The sequence below is a fragment of the Aquarana catesbeiana genome, linkage group LG10 (assembly GCF_042186555.1).
Source record: "Aquarana catesbeiana isolate 2022-GZ linkage group LG10, ASM4218655v1, whole genome shotgun sequence".
Taxonomy (NCBI): Eukaryota; Metazoa; Chordata; class Amphibia; order Anura; family Ranidae; genus Aquarana; species Aquarana catesbeiana.
In genome coordinates, this window is record NC_133333.1 from 227,568,669 (window position 1) to 227,591,211 (window position 22,543).

Here is a 22,543-nt window from a genome sequence, read left to right on the forward strand (position 1 = left end):
ATCCTGATAAATAGTAACGAAATAAGTTTGTGAGAAGTGTGTGTGAATATGAACATCAAAACTACTTAATTCTTGTCACATTATAAAGAAGAAGAGAGTGCGCTGTATTAAACCATTTTGAACATTGCAGCGTGACGAAAGTGCTGTATCCATTCCGAACGCTACGTTTAACAGAACGAGCTGTCCCGTGTCGGAATTTCTTCTGAGCATGCGTGGCACTTTGTGCGTCGGAACAGGCCACACACGGTCGGAATTGATGCGATCGGATTTTGTTGTCGGAAAATTTTATCTCCTGCTGTCCAACTTTGTGTGTCGGAAAATCCGATGGAAAATGTCCAATGGAGCCCACACACGGTCGGAATTTCCGACAACACGCTCCGATTGGACAATGTCCATCGGAAAATCCGACCGTGTGTACGGGGCATTAGTCATTATACTATCACTTTTTATGTATTTGGTTGCAAAAGGTCAATTCACAAACATTATCATACTTGTTTTCTATCTTTAAGGCCCAGTTTACACTTGTACGACTTGTCTTGCAAGTTTGGACCCCAAAGTCACATGGCAAGTTGCATCCCATGTTTTTCAACGAGTACTGTTCATATTTGTACAAATTAAGGCTCATGCACACAGGCCGTTTTTCCTACCGCTTTTAGGAGCATCATGCGTATTATTTTTTACAGGTTTAAAACGTCTCTCCATGTTATTCTATGTGTCCACATAGGCTTTTAGTGGCAAAGGCGTTTTCAAGCTGCAAAAAAACCCAGGGCCAGCACGTCCTTGAGCAGTAGTGTTACAGCTGTAAAAACGCCTGACGTTGGTAAATGCGTGTTAATGCTGTATACAGCGTTAAGCCGCAAAAGCATTTTTAACCACTTAAGCCCCAGACCATTTGGCTGCCTAGAGACCAGAGGGCTTTTTACAATTTGGCACTGCGCTGCTTTAACTGGTGATTGCGCAGTCATGCAATGCTGTACCCAAACGAAATTTGCATCCTCTTGTTCACACAAATTTTTTTCTTTTGATGGTATTTGATTGCCTCTGCAATTTTTATTTTTTGTGATATAAACGGAAAAACCGAAAAATGTCAATAAACGTATATTATTGGTTTGCGCAAAAGTTATAGCGTCTACAAACTAGGGTACATTTTCTGGAATTTACATAGCTTTTTGTTTATGACTGCCTATCTCATTTTTTTCAGGTGCTAAAATGACCCCCCCCCCCCAAATGACCCCATTTTAGAAAGTAGGAACCCCAAGGAAATTGCTGAGAGGCATGTTGAGCCCATTGAATATTTTTTTTTTTTTTGTCCCAAGTGATTGAATAATGACAAAAAAATATATATTTTTTTTTACAAAAAGTTGTCACTAAATGATATATTGCTCACACATGCCATGGTTATATGTGGAATTGCACCCCAAAATACATTTTGCTGCTTCTTCTGAGTACAGGGATACCACATGCGTGGGACTTTTTGGGAGCATAGCTGCGTACAGGGCCCCGAAAACAAGCATTTCTAAGGGCGTCATTTCTAAGGGTGTAAATTTTTGATTTCACTCCTCACTACCTATCACAGTTTTGAAGGCCATAAAATGCCAAAGTGGCACAACCCCCCCCCCCCAAATGAACCCATTTTGGACAGTAGACATCCAAAGCTATTTGCTGAGAGGCATGTTGAGTCCATGGAATATTTTATATTTTGCCACAAGTTGCGGGAAAATGTCAAACTTTTTTTGCACAAAGTTGTCACTAAATGATATATTGCTCAAACAATCCATGGGCATATGTGGAATTACACCCCAAAATACATTCTGCTGCTTCTCCTGAGTACCACATGTGTGGGACTTTTTGGGAGCCTAGCCGAGTACGGGGCCCTGAAAACCAAGCACCGCCTTCAGAATTTCTAAGGGCGCAAATTTTTAAATTTCACTCATCACTACCTATCACAGTTTTGAAGGCCATAAAATGCCAAGATGGCACAAAACCCCCAAAATGACCCCATTTTGGAAAGTAGACACCCCAAGCTATTTGCTGCGAGGCATGTTGAGTCCATGGAATATTTTATATTTTGCCACAAGTTGCGGGAAAATGACAAAATGACACTAAATGATATATTACTCACATATGCCATGGGCATATGTGGAATTACACCTCAAAATACATTCTGCTGCTTCTCCTGAGTACAGTGATACCACATGTGTGGGACTTTTTGGGAGCCTAGCCGCGTACGGGGCCCTGAAAACCAAGCACCGCCTTCAGAATTTCTAAGGGCGCAAATTTTTGATTTCACTCCTCACTACCTATCACAGTTTTGAAGGCCATAAAATGCCAAGATGGCACAACCCCCCTCCCCCCCCCAAATAACCCCATTTTGGAAAGTAGAAACCCCAAGCTATTTGCTGAGGGGCATGTTGAGTCCATGGAATATTTTATATTTTACCACAAGTTGCCACTAGATGATATATTGCTCAAACATGCCATGGGCATATGTGGAATTACACCCCAAAATACATTCTGCTGCTTCTCCTGAGTATGGGGATACCACGTGTGTGGGATTTTTTGGGAGCCATTTTGGAAAGTAGACACCCCAAACTATTTGCTGAGAGGTTTGGTGAGTATTTTGCAGACCTCGCTTTTTGTCACAAAGTTTTGAAAATTGAAAAAAGAAAAAAAAAATACATTTTTCTTTTCTTTCTTCATTATCAAAAACAAATGAGAGTTGCAAAATACTCACCATGCCTCTCAGCAAATAGCTTGGGGTGTCTACTTTCCAAAATGGGGTAATTTGTGGGGGTTTTGTGCCATCTGGGCATTCCATGGCCTCCGAAACTGTGATAAGCAGTGAGTAGTGAAATAAAAAATTTACACCCTTAGAAAGCCTGAAGGCGGTGCTTGGTTTTTGGGGTCCTGTACGCGGCTAGGCTCCCAAAAAGTCTCACACATGTGGTATACCTTTACTCAGGAGAAGCAACAAAATGTATTTCGGGGTGTAATTTCACGTATGCCCATGCCATGTTTAAACAATATATCATTTAGTGACAACTTTGTGCAAAAAATAATAATTGTCTTATTCCCGCAACTTGTGTCAAAATATAAAATATTCCATGAACTCGACATGCCTCTCAGCAAATAGCTTGGGGTGTCTACTTTCCAAAATGGGGTCATTTGGGGGGGGGGTTTGAACTGTCCTGGCATTTTTGCACAACATTTAGAAGCTTATGTCACACATCACCCACTCTTCTAACCACTTAAAGACAAAGCCCTTCTGACATTTTTTGTTTACATGAAAAATTTTTTTTTTTGCAAGAAAATTACTTTGAACCCCCCAAACATTAAAGGCCCTACAGATTAAAATGGTGGGTGTTTAATTTTTTTTTCACACAGTATTTGCACAGCGATTTTTCAAACGCATTTTTTTGGAAAAAAAAACACATTTTTTTCATTTTAATGCACTAAAACACACTATATTGCCCAAATGTTTAATGCAATAAAAAACATGATCCTAGGCCGAGTACATGGATAGCAAACACAACATGCTTTAAAATTGCGCACAAACGTGCAGCGGCGTCAAACTACTTACATTTTGAAAAGCCTTTAAAAGCCTTTACAGGTTACCACTTTAGATTTACAGAGGAGGTCTACTGCTGAAATTTCTGCCCTCGATCTGACCAATGCTTGCAACCGCCTTTGCGCAAGAGCAGGGGGGGACAGGGGTGCTTTTTTTTTTTTTTTTTAATTATTTATTTTGCTTTTTAATTTTTTTTTTAAAAGGTTCCTTTCATTTTTTTTAATCATTTTTATTGTTATCTCAGGGAATGTAAATATCCCCTATGACAGCAATAGGTAGTGACAGGTAATCTTTTTTTAAAAAAAATTGGGGTCTATTAGACCCTAGATCTGTCCTCTGCCCTCAAAGCATCTGACCACACCAAGATCGGTGTGATAAAATGCTTTCCCAATTTCCCAATGGTGCTGTTTACATCCGGCGAAATCTAAGTCATGAAATGCTCGTAGCTTCCAGTATCTTAGGCCATAGAGATGATTGGAGCCATTCTGGTCTCTGATCGGCTCTATGGGCAGCTGGCGGAACCACCGGCTGCATTCTCAGGTTCCCTGCTGGGACAGGAGAGCCAGAGAAAACCATGGAAGACGGTGGGGGGGGGAATTCCCTCCCACTGCTTGTAAAAGCAGTCTAGAGGCTAATTAGCCGCTAGGATTGCTTTTACATGAAAGTCGGCCGCTGGCTGAAAAGAACAATACCAAGATGATACCTAAACCCGCAGGCATCATTCTGGTACAACCACTCAAAGTCCACCAACATACCACTATGTTGCTGGTCCTTGTTGGGCATATATTGTAATCTTTTTTTTCATGCAGCCTGTGGGCTGAACAAAATAAAGAGATTGATCGGTGGGTATGCCCACCATTAGAATACCTCCCTTCATCCACCCACTTCTAATGATGGGCATACCTGCACCATTTTGTTTTTAACTGTGATGGTGAAATCACCTCCTACAGTGCTGAAGTCACAGATTTATGTATCGTGGAAGCAAACGCTGTTGCTGTCAAGATAAATAAATCAGTGCTGCAGCTGAATGGCCTAAAAAATATATGCTGAAGCATGTGGGCATCTGCCGCAAAAGTTAGGAGCAATTTGCTCCTCCACCCCTGCTGCCCCATGCTTCGGCATATATGCTCTTTTTTTTAACTGTGGTGGTGAAATCACCTCCTACAGCGCTGGAGTCATGGCTTTATGTATCGTGGGAGCAAACGCTGTTGCTGTCAAGATAAATAAATCTGTGCTGCAACTATCAGGAACCCTGGTTCAGACCGAGACAGAAGTATAGTTAAATCACACTTGTTTAATAATAATAATAAAGTAAACAGAGTAAACGTAGTCAAAACAACCCAGAGTTCAGTAACCGGATTGGGTAGTCATCCAAGCAAATGTCAGAGAGCCAGAGATAAACGTAGAAGTACAGCAAGCAGGATCAGGAGCCAGAAGGAACGTCAGCCGAGCAAGTCTTCAACAGGAACGCAGGAGGAAGTCTCAGTGATGTTGACAAAGGCGAAGGCAGAGATCACGTGAGCTGGACGGCTTTAAGTAGGCAGGACTGACGGGCAGAATCAACAACAGCTGGGTAAATGTGGAGAGAAAGATGGGAGCTGGCAATTAGCCGACAGCTGAGTGGCCAGCACAGAGAAGGAAGCACTGAGCCCAGCCCTGACAGTACCCCCTCCTCAACGACCCCTCCACCTCGGAGGACCACTGGGCTTGAGGGGAAATTGTCTATGAAATCACGGAGGAGGACAGGGACATGTACGTCCGAGGATGAGACCCAAGAGCGTTCCTCCGGACCGAACCCCTTCCAATGCACCAGGTACTGTATGCGCCCACGGAACCTATGGGAGTCAACAATGAATTGTACTTCATACTCCTCATGGTTCTCAACCTGTATAGGATGAGTACGTGGCACCGAGGTGGTAAAGCGGTTGCAGACCAAAGGTTTCAATAAGGAGACATGAAACACATTTGAGATGCGCATACTAGGAGGAAGATCCAAGGCGTAAGCCACTGGGTTAATCCTGTGAAGGATATGGAAAGGCCCAATAAATTGAGGTGTGAACTTCCAAGAGGGGAACACGAAGTCAGAGGTTGCGAGACTACAGCCAGACTCTGTCCCCTGGTAGGAAGGCGCAGGCAGGCATCTGCGGTCAGCATGGAGTCTGTACCTATCATAAGAATGTTGCAAAGCCTCCTGAACTTGTGCCCAAGTGGAATGAAGACCACAGAGATGCTCCTCTAACACAGGAATACTCTGCGGAACAAATGAGTCAGGCAACATGGAGGGTTGGAAACCATAATTCGCCATAAACGGGGACAATCAGGAAGCAGAATTCAAGGCACTGTTGTGAGCAAACTCTGCCCACAGTAATAGGTCTGACCAGTTGTTATGATGGTCAGAAATATAGCATCGTAGGAATTGCTCCAAGGAATGATTGGCTCATTCTGCGGCCCCATTAGACTGCGGGTGATACGCAGAGGAGAAACCAAGCTGAATTCCCAACTGTGCACAAAAGGCTCGCCAGAATGGGAGACAAACTGATTACCCCTGTCCGAGACAATCACCTTGGGTAGCCCATGTAAGCGAAAGATCTCCCGAGCAAAAATGGAAGCTAGTTCCTTAGAAGTGGGCAACTTAAGTGAAATACAATGACACATCTTTGAGAACTGGTCAACCACCATAAGGATAACAGTGTTGCCTTGGGAGTTGGCTAAATCCACAATGAAATCCATAGACGGGTGGGTCCAGGGCCTCTCTCCATCGAGTATGGGTTGTAGGAGGCCCACTGGAAGGTGTCATGGAGTCTTACTCTGGCAGCTATGAAGGCAGTTACATCAGCCCGTAGACTAGGCCACCAAAATTGCTGGGAAATGGCCCAAACAAGTTGATTCTTCCCAGGGTGTCCAGCTGCCTTGGTAGAATGGTAAGTCTGGAGCACGGCAGTACGGAGACTCTCTGGGACAAAGCAGCGGTCACAAGGTTTCTGAGGAGGAGCATGGACCTGAGCAGCAAGAATTTTGTCACCCAAAGGAGAAGTAAGACTGGTGCGAAACATAGCCAGAATACGATCAGGAGGAATCACAGGAACTGGAACCGACTCCAACTTGAAGTGGAGGAAAATGATTGTGACGAGGCGTCAGCCCTTACATTCTTAGTACCGGGTAAGAATGAGACAATGTATTTAAAACTCGACAAGAAAAGAGCCCATCGCGCCCTTCTGGGAGAGAGGCCTCAGAAAAGAATGTGGGATTCTTATTGTCAGTAAGAATGAGAACCGACACAATGGTACCTTCAAGGAGATTCTTTCAGGGCTAAAATGATCACCAACAGCTCTCTGTCACCAATCTCGTAATTGCACTCTGCAGGTGACAATTTCTTGGAAAAGTAGCCACACGGATGCATAGCGCTCTCAGAGTTAGCTCAGTGGGTATATCTTGGGCTGCTATCTCATCCTTGATGGAATCCGAGAGACCATGAGGAAAAGCTGCCACGAGGGCCTCATTGTTCCAAGCAACCTCTGTTGCCAGAGTACGGAATTCAATGGCGTAGTCGGCAACAGTTCTCATACTCTGTTTGATGGACATGAGGCACTTGACAGCAGAAGCTGAGCATGTGGGAATGTCAAATACCCTTTTAAAGGAGGCCACAAACTCAAGACAACAGGTTTTTGCGTCTCCCATAGAGGGTTTGCCCAGGCCAAGGCTCTCTCAGAAAACAAAGATATCATGAAACCTGCTTTGCTTCTGTCCATGGGAAACGCCTGGGTCAGCATCTCAAAGTAAATCTCAACCTGGTTGAGAAACCCTCTACATTGAACTGGATCGCCCCCAAATCACTGGGGAAGTGGAGCGGAACCAGACATACCTCTTATAGAGGTAATAATCGAGGCGGGTGCCTGCACAGAGACTGGCACAGCAGCAGGGATGGCCTGCAACTCAGGTTGTCCCAGAGCAGCCACAGTGGGAGTTTCCAGGTGAGCCGTGTGACTCAGGAGCGTTTGTAACGCTATGGCAAACTGATACATGCGGTGATCTTGCTCATCCAATCTGGAAAAAATATTACCAACAAGTGGATTGACTGTATCTTCTGAATTCACGGCCTCTGCCTACTATCAGGAACCATGAATCAGACCGAGACAGAAGTAAACATAGTCAAAACAAGCCAGAGTTCAGTAACCGGGTAGTCAGCCAAGCAAATGTCAGAGAGCCAGAGATAAATGTAGTAGTACAGCAAGCAGGATCAGGAGCCAGAAGGAACGTCAGCTGAGCAAGTCTTCAACAGGAACGCAGGAGAAAGTCTCTGTGATGTTGACAAAGGCGAAGGCAGAGATCAAGTGAGCTGGACGGCTTTAAGTAGGCAGGACTGACGAGCAGAATCAACTACAGCTGGGTAACTGTGGAGAGAGAGATGGGAGCTAGCAATTAGCTGGCAGCTGAACAGCCAGCACAGAGAAGGAAGGGCTGAGCCCAGCCCTGACAGCAACTGAATGGCGTACCTGCTAAGCAAATGATGGTTAAGAATAAAACAAAGTAACATTACAGTACAACAGTAAGACATACCATACCTGCAAAGCAGATACAAAAAATGCATAATAAAAAATAAAACGCAATCTGTGCCTAAAATATATATATGCCGAAGCATGGGGGCATCCGCCCCAAAAGTTAGGAGCAAATCACTCCTCTACCCCTGCTGCCCCCATGCTTCGGCATATATGCTCTTTTTTTAACTGTGGTGGTGAAATCACCTCCTATAGCACTAGAGTCACAGCTTTATGTTTTCTTTTACACTTTTTTTTTGTAACTGTAACAGTTGTAACTGTAACGGTTCCAGGTTCGGGTCTCTCAAAAAGCGATGGCATCTTGGGAGACCCTGTGAAAGTGTGTCCTAGTCTGTGCAGTGCTGTACCCTACGCTAATACTCCACTAATGTATGGTAGCGTTCAAAACATTCACCAATGCAAAGACCAGGATTTTCAGGACAGGAGGGACAATAATAGCGGGTGTCACACCTATATCCATACTTGCTGCAGACACGACATCTTCTTTGGGGGGGCTCGTTGGGTAGGGGTACTCGGGAGGATATACGGAAAATGTCTCTCATGCAGCCGGTTTACTGCATTTGGATTGGGAAGGTGAGGTGGAGCACCGTCTGGAAACAGAAGGGCTCTGACGATCTCTTCCTGGAATTTAAGGAAGGATCCAGTCTGTCCTGAAGCTCTGTATAGCACATGAGCGTTCAGCAAAGCCAATTGAAATAAATAAACAGACACTTTTTTGTACCAGCATCTGGCCTTACGGGCAACAAGGTACAGCACCAAAAACTGGTCGTTGAGGTCCACCCCTCCCATATTTTGGTTATATTCGTGCACACAGAGGCTTTTCTCCACAACACCAGTCACCATAGGAATTTGGACCGTCGTGTATGCATGAAAGGAGGTAAGAACGAAAACATTCTTATTATCCCTCCACTTTACAGCGAGCAAGTTATTACACTACAAGCAGGGTCTCTCCTCCAGCCTAAGACGGAATCTACAAGCCTCTGGGGTAAGCCCCGGCGATTAGGTCGCACGGTGCCACATGCTCCAATCTGATGATCAAACAAGTGACTAAAAAGTGGCAAGCTCATGTAATAATTGTCCACATACAAATGGTACCCCTTTCCGAATAAGGGCGACATCAAGTCCCACACAATCTTACCAGCGCTCCCTATGTAATCTGGGCAGTTTGGCGGCTCTACGTGACTATCTCTTCCCTTGTAAACCATAAATCTACATGTATAGCCTGTGGCCCTGTCACAGAGCTTATACATCTTGACTCCATATCTGACACGCTTGCTGGGAAGATACTGTTTGAAAAACAAACGGCCAGAAAACTTAATCAGCGACTCATCAAGGCAGACAACTTGATGGGGAGTAAACAAGTCTGCAAAACATTGGTTGCAGTGGTTGGAAGTGGAATTTTGTAGAGCCAATCATATCCAGGGTCTCCACGAGGACGACAGAGTTCATTGTTGTTGAAATGCATGAACAGCAAGATCTGCTCATATTGTGCCCTGGTCATGGAGGCAGAGAACACGGGCATATGGTAAATTGGTCAGTGGACCAATATGACCGCAACATACTAATTTTAACTATGCCCATGTCGAGGGACAGGCCCAGAATGGTCTTAAATTCGGAACCAGTATCATATCCGTTACGTAACTAGGTGACCCCGCCCCCTCTGACGTCACTGGGAAAGCCATAGGGAAATCCCCGTCAAGTCCCCGTGCGTCAGATGGGGGTGGGGTCACCGGGTGGCCCTGCCCTCTGTTATATAAGAAGTGTGAGAAGAAGAGAAGCGTCACACAGCGGGAGCCTCCCATGGATGCGGAGCGGCCAAAGAACGATGCGGGGAAGAAGACGGGGGAAGTTGCCAGACGAGAACACCAGAGCAAGAAGCAGAGAATCGGAGGAAGAAGCAGAGGAAAAAAAAGATGGAGGAAGAAACCGAAGGAAGAAGAAAGGAAGAAGGAAGAAGACCTGAAGAAGATGGAAAGAAGACTTTAAATAAAGGAATTGTCAAAGACTGTCTCTTGTCATTTTTAACATTTTTGACACTTTTTTGTGAAATGGTAGGGGTACTTTTGTACCCCATTACCATTTCACACGGGGGGGCGGGATCTGGGGGTCCCCTTGTTAAAGGGGGCTTCCAGATTCCGATAAGCCCCTCGCCCACAGACCCCCACAACCACCGGCCAAGGGTTGTGGAGATGAGGCCCTTGTTCTCATCAACATGGGGACAAGGTGCTTTGGGGGCTACCTCAAAGCACCCTCCCAATGTTGAGGGCATGTGGCCTGGTACAGTTTAGGAGGGAGGGTGCTCTCTCATCCCCCCTCTTTTCCTGTGGCCTGCCAGGTTGCGTGCTCGGATAAGGGTCTGGTATGGATTTTTCGGGGGGACCTCACGGCATTTTTTTTTTTAAATTTGGCGCGGGGTTCCCCTTAAAATCCATACCAGACCTGAATGGTCTGGTATGGATTTTGAGGGGGGGACCCCCACACCATTTTCTTTTTTAATTCTGGCACGGGGTTCCCCTTAATATCCATACCAGACCTGAAGGGCCTGGTATGGAATTTAGGGGGACCCCCACACCATTTTTATTTAAATTTTGGTTTGGGATTCCTCTGTGGGGAAATCCCAAGCCGTTTTTATCAATGAACTTTTATGTGTATTGTCAGATCGACAATTCATTAATAGCCGCGAGTAGTTTTAAATGACTTTTTTTCCTTTGAAATGTCATTTTGCTGTCAGATTGTTCTAAACACAGGAAACATGCGCCCCTTTACAGGCATACTATAGACACCCCCCAGGTACGAAACGGTACACACAGTCGGATTTTCCGATGGAAAATGTCCGATCGGAGCGTGTTGTCGGAAATTCCGACCGTGTGTGGGCTCCATCGGACATTTTCCATTGGATTTTCCGACACACAAAGTTGGAGAGCAGGAGATAAAATTTTCCGACAACAAAATCCGTTGTCGGAAATTCCGATCGTGTGTACACAAATCAGACGGACAAAGTGCCACGCATGCTCAGAATAAATAAAGAGATGAAAGTTATTGGCCACTGCCCCGTTTATAGTCCCGACGTACGTGTTTTACGTCACCGCCTTCAGAACGATCGGATTTTCCGACAACTTTGTGTGACCGTGTGTATGCAAGACAAGTTTGAGCCAACATCCGTCGGAAAAAATCCATGGATTTTGTTGTCGGAATGTCCGAACAAAGTCCGACCGTGTGTACGCCCTATAATTGTTTCAATTTAAGCATTATTATAGATCACTGCTCCCGAAAAAACGGCTGTTTTCAAAACTTCTTTTTGCATTGATACATGTCCCCTGGGACAGGACCAAGGTCCCCAAACACTTTTTATGACAACACCATGCATATAAGCCTTTAAAATTAGCACTTTTGATTTCTCCCAAAGACTTTTAAAGGTTGTTCCGCGGCTTTAGAATTTGCCGCGAACACCCCAAATTGTTAGCTGTTCGGCGAACTGGCGAACAGCCGATGTTCGAGTTGAACATGAGTTTGACTCGAACTTGAAGCTCATCCCTAATTTACATATATACATGTATTTGTATTTTTATTCTTACATTACATAGAATTCTCTATTGATAATACATTAAATACCCATTTTTTATCTTTTATTTTTTCATTAATTATTTTTTAAATGTTTTTAACAATACATACATATGTCCTATGAAAAATCATATATTCTTATGTCATTTTTTATTAGTATTTACCATATATTAATTGTAACTATTAAATTTACGGTTAATGTATGAATTTATTGATCTAATTATAAATCATTTTATATATTTTATAGTATGCCGTTTTCTCAGCTATGTGTCATCATACTAATATGTGCTTATCCCCATTGATTTATTTATAAATTTTCCTATATGTTTTATAGTATGCCGTCCTTCCAGCAATGTGTTATTATACTAATGTGTGCCTATTCTTTCCCTGATATTGGTTTTTGGCCCCGCCCCATGAAAGACTATAAAATGTTATTGCCCAGTGTCTATCCCCTATGCTTGACAAAGGAGTGCCGATATTCTCTCCATCTATAGCGAGCTGAATCGGAAATGCGTCGCACAGTAGTGACGTCACTGTCTGGCGCCAACGCTGTGTTTGCCTTCCAAGCCTCATTTTGGTTCCGACCACATGGCGGTGTTACTCTTACATCACGGATGCCGTACGAGGTACTGTTGACACTGCAGCACAGCTGACGACTGGCTCTGTCGTCCTCCCCACCCTATTCCTTGAACCCACACCATTTTCTGACGGCTTCATTTGTGATTTCATCTCCCTTTGGTGTGCCATCTGGACTACTAAGAGAGCTTGCTATAACTCATCCCTGTCGGAAGTGATGTGATGCCAGCATATATGGACTTGCTGCAACCTGTAGTCCCCCTCCCTCTCTTCAGCCCGGAGATGTACCTGAATTCCACATTTCACTTTTATATGTGAGTGGATATTGCTTTTTATAATTAAATTGTTATTGATACATACTCAGTGGCGCCCCCTCTTCCGTGTTTCTTTTTCCTAGTTCATTGGACCTGGCTTCCGGTCCTTTATGGTGGCAGCCCTGATAGACTCCTTGTATACACATATATATATATATCTTGCCCTTGGACTATTAGGAACAGTTGACTGAGGTACCTTTGCATTGCACCTTTTTTACTTGTTCACTGGTGAAAGGGTTTACTAGGGGGCAATCAGGAGGTTAAAACCTTTATTAGGTAGAATATGGGGTACCTGACGCTATAAAAAGCTGATGGTGAACCTAAATAACTAACTGGCTACATAGCATTACCCGTGACACTTATACGGTGATCACTGGTGACAGGGGGTGAAAGGGTTAACTAGGCAACAATCAGGGGGTTAAAACCTTTATTAGGAAGTATATGGGGGTACAGGATGCTATAAAAAGCTGACGGTGAACCTAAATAACTAACATTCTAACTAGCGTCACCCGTGACACTTATACGGCGATCAGAAAAATGATCGCTTAGTGACACTGGCGACAGGGGGTGAAAGGGTTAACTGGGAGACAATCAAGGGGTTAAACCTTTATTGGGGGGGTTAGGGGGGTACCCTAGACCTAAAGGTGCCTACCACTAACTGCCCTAACACTTATAACAGTCACAAATGACACCAATGCAGTGATCAGTAAAAAAAATAAAAACTTCTATTGGTGTCACTGCGACAGGGGGTGACAGGGGGTGCAGGGGGGGTGATCGGGGGGTGATCGGGGGGGGGGTTTATGTGCCTATGTGTACTGGTGTTAGTGTGCTGCCTGTTGGTGCAACTCACATTGATGTCTTCTCTCCTCGGGAGCCGGAACGAAAAGGCTCCACGAGGAGAGATGACATCACTTCCTCTGCTTCTGTTTACATTTCAGAAGCAGAGGAAGCTTCTCATTCGTCAGGAGCGATCGTGAGGGAGAGGCCATGAATCAGTGGCCTCCCCCTCAGGATGGATCGCTCCTACCCATACGTTACTCTGCCTGCCCGTGCCATTCTGCCTCAGTATACCTGCGTGAGGTGGTTGGTAAGTGGTTAAGCTGTGGTAATTGGATTTGGAAGACAAAAATAGAAGAGGGCAGAGAAACGCTGCTAAAACGCTAACGCAGCATGTAAGGGGGAATCCTGAAAACTCTGATGTAAAGAGGAATTCTGTGTGCATTAACACCATTAACGTTAATGCAAAACACTTCTAAAAGTGTGTTTTTCCTGATGTCGGTACTGGCTTTGCAGCAGTTTTTGTTTTTTTTAACGCCCTGTGTGCACGAGGCCTTAAAGTCACAGCGACTTTAAAGTAGTTCCTGTACTACTTTGGTCAGATTTTCATGCAACATGAGGCCCATAGACTTCAATGTAAACCCTCAAAAGTCGCATGAAAGTTGCACCTGGATCATATACATGTGTGTGCGACTTTGTAGAGCACATGCAGTCACATGGTCTAAGCCAAAGTCGCAACAAAGTCGCACTCATCCGATGTGGCATAAAAGTCACATCAGGTCACACTGTAAAGTCGCAGTGGAAATCACACAATTTTGAAGTTGAAGTTGTTGAAGTGCGAATGGAGCCTAAATGATCAGAACAGATGTAGAGCAAAGTGACTGTTTCTCAGCAAATGGCCCTCTGACCCCTTTATACTCTCCTTACCCTCTCTCTCTCTGTCTCTCTCTGTCTCTGTCTCTGTCTCTCTCTCTCTCTCTCTCTCTCAGCTCCTTGCTCATCTGGTGCTTTCATATATGGAGGATAATGTGACATATAAGACTGGGCCTAGCAGGAAATCCAAGAGCCATATTATATGTTGGTTGGAAACAATTTTTTAAAGCTATTTTCATCTAGCACTGTCATTAAATGCCAAATGTGATGAAAGTGTGAAATCTCTTTTTTGGCAGTGAAATTAGTTTTGGGTAAGATAACATCTGAATCTTTGATATTCCTCCAGGTCGAGCTAAGGGTACATTTTTGATTGACATCAGCCATGGTTCCTTCATTCACCATCTTTATTCCGCCTCCAATTCCTTCAAAAAAATAGTCCTATTAAAATTCCAAGAGAGATGTATCATGGAACTGAACAGATGGCTACATGACCATACCGGAGCATATGATTGGTCGCATACATCATCAGCCGCAGCTGAGTTAGAAGGAACGAGGTGACTTGTCCCCTTTCTGATTTTTGCATTTTAGGTTGCAGAAGATTGTTCCTTTAAAGGAAACTTCTTTGTTTTTGATTGTATTTAATTTATTAAGTTGTTTGTATTTTAACTTTTTTTCATGTTTTTAGTCAGGTAACTTTGAAATATTGTATTTCAAAAGTTCAAATCTATGTTTTCATCCAGCAGATGGAGCTCTCAGCTCTTTATGATGTTTTTAATCAGGCTCTCCTCATCTACTGTGTTGAAAAAGCCTATTCACATTGCTTAAAGTCCAGTCAAATCTAAAATTAACCTTGCTCTCACCCCCATTCTAAGCCCTATACTATCTACCCTGTAAAGGAGGGATGTCTATGCTTACCTATTCTGAGGGCCCTCCCGTCCGAACCGACTATAGATGCCCCATAGTAAGCCTATGGGTGAAGAGTAATCACTGCTCAAGGTCGGTTTCCACCTGTACCACCTCCACTGCACACTACCAGGTGCTGGCCCTGTCCATTGCAGGCTTCACAGTCAAGGAAAAGGGTCTGGTCGGCCGCACATCTGATAAAATCACCTTAATTTAGACATATTCAGAAATAGACACTCCACAATGTACAATTGAGGGAAAATAGCACTAGCTGGTGTGCCATTTTCCCTCAATTGCACATTGCGGAGTGTCTGTTCAAAATATGTTTAAATTAAGGTGATTTTATCGGATGTGTGGCCAACCAGACCCTTTTCCTCTACTGTGAAGCCCATAACTAATAGGGCCAGCACCTGGTAGTATGCAGTGGAGGTGGTACAGGTGGAGACAAACCTTGAATGATGACTACTCATAACTTATAGGCTTACTATGGGGCATCCTTAGTCAATTGTCCCTCCAATACACTGAAGCCGGCTCTGGGAGCCGATCATGTGACAACTAGACCATTTTCCTCTACGTGAAGCCTATGGCACCACCCAGGCACTGCAGCCGTTGTCAGCGATCTCTCCTCTCCACGGAAGCTAGGGAGATCATGTGACCGGACCAGAGCGCCTTCAGAATAGGTACATATAGACATCTTTCCTTTACAGGGTAGTTAATATAGGGCTTAGAATAAAGGTGGGAGCAGGTTGATGTTTAGAGAGTATTTGATTGGACTTCTACTTCAATAGCTCAATCTGTAACTTATATATAGATCTTAGATCAGTCACTCCTTGGAGTTGAGCAGTTCCAGCTCTCTCTAATTTTTCTGATAGACATCAGCTTGGGTGTCACCAATGCAGACAAAGGATTTCAAATGTGTTGAAGTCAATAGGTGTACATTTTTTTGGTGGTTTTTGGCCCTTTGATAAGGGAGGTGTATTAAAAAATCCCAGTAGGCTTGTGTTTCATAAGCAGCTAGTATTGGCCAATTAACATGTAGAAGAGAAAAGTACAGAGATCTTGTACTTACTGTAATTTCTCATTAACCACTTGCTTACTGGGCACTTAAACCCCCTTCCTGCCCAGGCCAATTTTTTAGCTTTCAGCGCTGTTGCACTTTGAATGACAATTGCGTGGTCATGCAACACTATACCCATATGACATTTTTATCATTTTTTTTACACAAATAGAGCTTTCTTTTGGTGGTATTTAATCACTACTGGGGTTTCATATTTTGTTATAAAATTTTGAAAACAAGTCGTTTTTCTCCTTTATTGATGTGCGCTGATGAGGCTACATTTATGGGCACTGACAGGCTGCACTGATGGGCACTGATAGGTTGCACTGGTGGGCGGCACTGATAGGTTGCACTGGTGGGCGGCACTGATAAGTGGCACTAAAGGTGGCACTGATAGGCACTGGTAGGTGACACTGATAGGCAGCACTGATAGGTGGCACTGGTGATATGAAACTGGTGGGCACTGATTGGCAGCACTGGTGGACACTGATTGGCAGCACTGGTGGACACTGATAGGTGGCACTGGTGGGCACTGCTTAGCAGTACTTGTGGGCACTGGTAGGTGGCACGAGGAAAAAAAGCATATTACTTGCTTCTGTTTACATCACGTGATCAACTGTCATTGGCTGACAGCTGATGTGGTAAGGAGCCGGGATCGGCCCCTTACTCAGATCTGTGATCAGCTGAGTCTCATTGACTGGATGAATAAGGTGAATATTTATGCATATGAAAAGAGAAAGATGAATGATAATTTTCTATGAGATGTATTTTATATATATATATTAAAACTGAATTCTAGGCAGATATAAAAGACTCAGATTAACGAAGCTCTGTAATAATTTTAAATGCAAACAGTGTACCTGAATCCAACCTTTTATCCACCCCTTGCAGCCTCTGTACTACAGGACTGTAGTGTGAGAGGAAAAAGCAGCACATGTTCATGTGGTGATAGAAGGAAGGAGCAGAGTGACAGAGACAAGACCATCACTGTGCTGCTTCTCATATCACTGTCCAGTCACAGAGTGGGGAGGGTCCAGGACAACCTGAGCTAAAAGGAAGTGGGTTCAATGATCCCAGCCGTCAGACCGAGGACATCAAGTGGCAGAAAAATGGTAACATGGGGGATATCTCTGGACTGAAGTTGAATGTTGCAGAAAAATCTGGTTGTATTATTGTATCTTTTAACATGCTATTCATCTTGTTATTTGTATCTGGATTTCTGTTTTTTTTTTTTTAATCCTAAAATTGATAGATATAGTATAGAGTAGATATAAAATAAAATCATGTTTATTTGTATTTGATCAGAAATTAGTGGATGTGCTTTCCAGATCTGTTGGATTAGCTAGTGGGTATGTTAGAGTGGTGTATTAGGCTGCCCACAGATGAGCAGGCTGAATGAAAAAACTGAACATATCCCCCTATCCACACATTAAATGTGGATGAATGAATCCTCCCTGCTGTGTCATTGTCTTCCTGCAGCACTGACTGAGCGTGGAGAATTCAACAGTGGTTGTACAGAGGTAGATCAACATCTGTACAACTACAGTGCCCATACCAGTAGTGGAACTTTCAGGATCGCAGCAGTCTTACTCTGATGTAAGAGAGGGCTCTCTGGGGACCCTAATGTAAGGAGGAGGCTCTTTGGAGACCCTGATATAAGGAGGGGCTCTCTGGGGACCCTGATGTAAGGAGGAGGCTCTTTGGAGACCCTGATGTAAGGGAGGGCTCTCTGGGGACCCTGATGTAAGAGGGGGCTCATTGGAGACCCTGATGTAAGGAGGGGGCTCTCTGGAGACCCTGATATAAGAGGGGGCTCTCTGGGGACTCTGATGTAAGAGGAGGCTCTCTGGAGACTCTGATGTAAGGAGAGGGCTCTCTGGAAACCCTGATGTAAGGGGAGGATCTCTGGGGACCCTGATGTAAGAGGGGGCTCTCTGGAGACCCTGATGTAAGTGGGTGCTCTCTGGGGACCCTGATGTAAGGGGGGGCTCTCTGGGGACCCTGATGTAAGAGCGGGCTCTCTGAGGACCCCGATGTAAGGGGGTGTTCTCTGGAGACCCTGATGTAAGGGTGGTGCTCTCTGGGGACCCCGATGTAAGGGGGGGCCTCTGGAGACCCTGATGTAAGGGGGGCTCTCTGGGGACCCTGATGTAAGGGGGCCTCTGATGTAAGGGGGCTCTCTGGGGACCCTGATGTAAAAGGGGGCTCGCTGGTGACCCTGATGTAAGGGGGTGCTCTCTGGGGACCCTGATGTATAAGGGGGCTCTCTGGAGACTCTAATGTAAGGAGGGGGCTCTCTGGAAACCCTTATGTATGGGGGTGCTCTCTGGGGACCCTGATGTAAGAGGGGGCTCTCTGGGGACTCTGATGTAAGGAGGGGCTCTCTGGGGACTCTGATGTAAGGAGGGGCTCTCTGGAGACCCTGACGTAAAAGGGGTCTCTCTGGAAACTCTGGTGTAAGGGGGCTCTCTGGAGACCCTGATGTAAGGGGGGCTCTCTGGGGACCCTGATGTAAGGAGGTGCTCTCTGGGGATCCTTATGTAAAGGGGGCTTTCTGGTGACCCTGCTGTAAGAGGGGGCTCTCTGGTGACCCTGATGTAAGAGGGGGCTCTCTGCGGACCCTGATGTAAGAGGGGGCTCTCCGGGGACTCTGATGTAAGGAGGGTCTCTCTGGGGACCCTGATGTAAGGAGGGGGCTCTCTGGGGACTCTGATGTAAGGGGGGCTCTCTGGAGACCCTGATATAAGGGGGGACTCTCTGGGGACCCTGATGTAAGGAGGCGCTCTCTGGGGATAATTATGTAAGGGGGCTCTCTGGGGGCCCTGATGTAAGAGGGGGCTCTCTGGGACCCTGATGTAAGAGGGGGCTCTCTGGGGACTCTGATGTAAGGAGGGGCTCTCTGGGGACCCTGATGTAAGAAGGGGGCTCTCTGGAGACCCTGATGTAAGGGGGGCTCTCTGGGGACCCTGATGTAAGGAGGTGCTCTTAGAGGGAACCTTGTGTAAGGGGGGCTCTCTGGAGACCCTGATGTAAGGAGGGGACTCTCTGGAGACCCTGATGTAAGGGGGGCTGTTTGGGAACCCTGATGTAAGAGGGGGCTCTCTGGGGACCCTGATGTAAGATGGGGCTCTCTAGGGACTCTGATGTAAGGGGACCCCCTGGAGACCCTGATGTAAGGGGGGCTCTCTGGGGACCCTGATGTAAGGAGGTGCTCTTAGAGGGAACCTTATGTAAGGGGGGCTCTCTGGAGACCCTGATGTAATGAGGGGGCTCTCTGGAGACCCTGATGTAAGGGGGGCTGTTCGGGAACCCTGATGTAAGAGGGGGCTCTCTGGGGACCCTGATGTAAGATGGGGCTCTCTAGGGACTCTGATGTAAGGGGACCCCCTGGAGACCCTGATGTAAGAGGGGGCTCTCTGGTGACCCTGATGTAAGAGGGGGCTCTCTGGGGACCCTGATGTAAGAGGGGGCTCTCTGGGGACCCTGATGTAAGAGGGGGCTCTCTGGGGACTCTGATGTAAGGAGGGGGCTCTCTGGGGACCCTGATGTAAGGAGGGGGCTCTCTGGAGACCCTGATGTAAGGGGGTTCTCTGGGGACCCTGATGTAAGGAGGCGCTCTTAGGGGGAACCTTATGTAAGGGGGCTCTCTGGGGGCCCTGATATAAGAGGGGGCTCTCTGGGGACTCTGATGTAAGGGAGGCTCTCTGGAGACCCTGATATAAGGGGGGACTCTCTGGGGAACCTGATGTAAGGAGGCGTTCTCTGGGGATCCTTATGTAAGGGGCTCTATGGGGGACCCTGATGTAAGGAGGGGGCTCTCTGGGGACCCTGATGTAAGGAGGGGGCTCTCTGGAGACCCTGATGTAAGGGGGGTTCTCTGGGGACCCTGATGTAAGGAGGCGCTCTTAGGGGGAACCTTATGTAAGGGTGCTCTCTGGGGACCCTGATGTAAGAAGGGGCTATCTGGGGATGCTGATGTAAGAGGGGGCTCTCTGGGGACTCTAATGTAAGGAGGGGCTCTCTGGGGACCCTGATGTAAGGAGGGGGCTCTCTGGAGACCCTGATGTAAGGGGGGCTCTCTGGGGACCCTGATGTAAGAGGGGGCTCTCTGGGGACCCTGATGTAAGAGGGGGCTCTCTGGGGACCCTGATGTAAGAGGGGGATCTCTGGGGACTCTGATGTAAGGAGGGGCTCTCGGGGGACCCTGATGTAAGGAGGGGGGTCTCTGGAGACCCTAATGTAAGGGGGGCTCTCTGGGGACCCTGCTGTAAAAGGGGGCTCTCTGTGGACCCTGATGTAAGAGGGGGCTCTCTGGGGACTCTGATGTAAGGGGGACCCTCTGGAGACCCTGATGTAAGGGGGCTCTTTGGGGACCCTGATGTAAGGAGGGGCTCTCTGGGGACCCTGATCTAATGTGGTGCTCTCTTTGGACCCTAATGTTAGAGGGTGCTCTCTGGGGACTCTGATGTAAGGGGGCCCTCTGGAGACCCTGATGTAAGGAGGGGCTCTCTGGGGACCCTGATGTGGGGAGGGGTTCTCTGGGGACCCTGATGTAAGGGGAGGCTCTCTGGGGACTCTGATGTAAGGGGAGGCTCTCTGGGGACCAGTGGCATCAGGAGGTGGGGCTGAGGGGGGGATGGAGCCCCGAGTGGTCACCAAAAAGCCCGGTGTCTTGGGCATGCACAATTCTATTATTAGCCCCGAGCCTGAGCGGGGACCAATCTGACCCCGAGCATGGCCGAGTGACATATCAGGTCCCACCTTCTGGAGCCTTCTGGAGCTCTCCTCTCCTGTCCTGTCCTGTCATGGCTCTGGCTGCCTGGAGTGCCTGCTGTCCACTGTCTACTCTACTGTGATGGGCATGGCGCATACTACGGCTGAGCTGCAGGAGGAGATCACGTCACCTGAAGTCTGGTCAGATAAGTCAGTGAATGTCAGTGTGGGTCAGTGTATGTCAGGTAGGTCAGTTTATGTCAGGTAGGACAGTGTGTGTCAGATAGGTCAGTGTATGTCAGGTAGGAAGGTCAGTGCATGTCAGATAGGTCAGTGCATGTCAGATAGGTCAGTGCATGTCAGGTAGGTCAGTGTGCATCAGGTAGGTCAGTGTATGTCAGATAGGTCAGTGTATGTTAGGTAGGTCAGTGTATGTCAGATAGGTCGGTGTATGTCAGGTAGGTCGGTGCATGTCAGGTAGGTTAGAGCGCGTCAGGTACGTCAGTACGTGCCAGGTAGGTAACCCACCCCCTCGGTGCCGGGCTCGGACTTCGAGCTGAAGCCCCTGGTCTTTTTGCCACCTAGCAATACCCCTGCAGATGACACACTCTAGTAGTAGGTAACTTCTTTAAGGTAGACCTTGGTCTACCTCTGAACAGGGATTGGCTGAGGCTGCATGAGAAGTAGTTGAGCCTGCAACCAGCAGAACCCAAAACAACCAAAATCTAATCCTGCTCCACTCTACAGAGGAGCCCAAAACTAAATTTACCTAAACCTATTAGCAACCTAATTAGGAGGGTGCTATAGTTGGTATCTTAAAAAACAACATTCAAATCCCAAAATGTTACAAAGCTCTCCTTTTAAGGTCTACTCATCATATAGGCTTTAGAATTACAATTAGATGAAGAGCCTATCTGGTTGCTGAGAATGCTGACAAGGTCAAAATATGAACTGTCAAAGTATTGTCCCTTAGATTCATATCCAGGCCACTTTGAAGAAAACCTAAAATTTGCTTTGCACCTGAATTGATTGGACTGAATTTATGTTTTCCTATGTGGTCTATGAATGTGTCCCAGACTCTGAATCAAATGCTATTCAATATAATCATTTCCTAGTAGAGATATCCCCTAAAGGACAATTACATTTACAAATATATTTTTTAAAAATATACAAATCTTTATTCACATTTCTCTTAACACAGATTAGATGACAAACACTTAAAACCATTAAAAATAAGATGTGTTGGATATGAAAGATCATGATTTGGCAGCAGTCTTTGTAGGTATGTTGAGACAGATCATAGTATATAACCACAAGTATTGCAGTTTTCTATAATTGTACACACCCATTAGCCATCCATACATTGTTCAATCAAAAGCCTATATTACACAAAGGACAACCAGGTGAGCAAAAGTGTACTGAACAGAAATATTCCTATGTAGTATCCCTCCAAATTGACCATTGAGTGTGATTTCAGATTTGGATGGTATAGTGGGAGTGGCTGTAAAGTTGGTGTGTAAAGACCAGGTTTTATTGATTATACAGGTTTATCCAGCAACTGACTTGTAAGTATGGTAAGTTGTATTGATTTCATTGCAAAACAGTTTTGGAAAAGTGTCCAGAGTGCACTTATCTGCATATAATG